This window comes from Penaeus monodon, chromosome 32 (genome assembly GCF_015228065.2).
Source record: "Penaeus monodon isolate SGIC_2016 chromosome 32, NSTDA_Pmon_1, whole genome shotgun sequence".
In the NCBI taxonomy this organism is placed as follows: domain Eukaryota; kingdom Metazoa; phylum Arthropoda; class Malacostraca; order Decapoda; family Penaeidae; genus Penaeus; species Penaeus monodon.
Genome location: NC_051417.1, coordinates 17,232,313 through 17,233,100, shown reverse-complemented (window position 1 = coordinate 17,233,100; position 788 = coordinate 17,232,313).

The window sequence follows — 788 nt, the reverse complement described above, 5'->3', positions numbered from 1 at the left end:
AGCCGAGCGGAAGCCGGAGCCGGACGCGACGGAGGAACAGACAGCCGAGAGAGCCAAGGGCGAGACGGCAGCTCAGCCGGTAACGAGGAAAAACTCTACGGGATCAATTTTCCTCTTTCTTCTTATCCAATCTCACTTTTTTTTCCCCTCTTTCCCCTCCCGAGGACAACTTTCCCTCTCCGGCGCGGGTCTCCCTGGCGCCGGGCGAGGGAGAAGGGGGGTGGGGGTAGGGTGAGGGGAGAGAAAGGGTAAAGAGAGGTGGAAAGGGAGGGGAGGGGAAGCGAAGGGGTGAAAGGTATGGGGAAGGGTGGAGGGGAGGGGGGGGTAGAAGGGAAGGCGAAGGGGAGGAGGAGATGGGGAAGGGGGGGAGAATGAGAGGAGGAGATGGGAAAGAGGAAATGAGGAAGGAGAAGAGATGGGGAAAGAGAGGGAGGATGGGGGAGGGGGGCAAGGAATGAAAGGAATGGGTAAGAAAAAGAATTGAGAAAGAGAGGAGATGGGAAGAGGGAGGGAGCAAGGAATGAAACAGATGGAGAACGGGGGAAAGAAAAGGAATGAAGAACAAGGAAGAGGGAATGGGGGCAAAGAAGTGAAAGACATAATAAGGAATAAAGAAGAAGAGATGGAAAAGGGGGGAAAAGTGTAGAACAGGGAATGAGAGAGAACTAGAAAAAAAAAACAGAGAAAGGGGACAGGCAGGGAAAAAACAGAGTGAGTGAGCGAAAGGGTAAAAAGTGGAAGAAAAGAGAGGAGAAGAAGAAGAAGAAGAAAGAAAAAATATTTAGGTG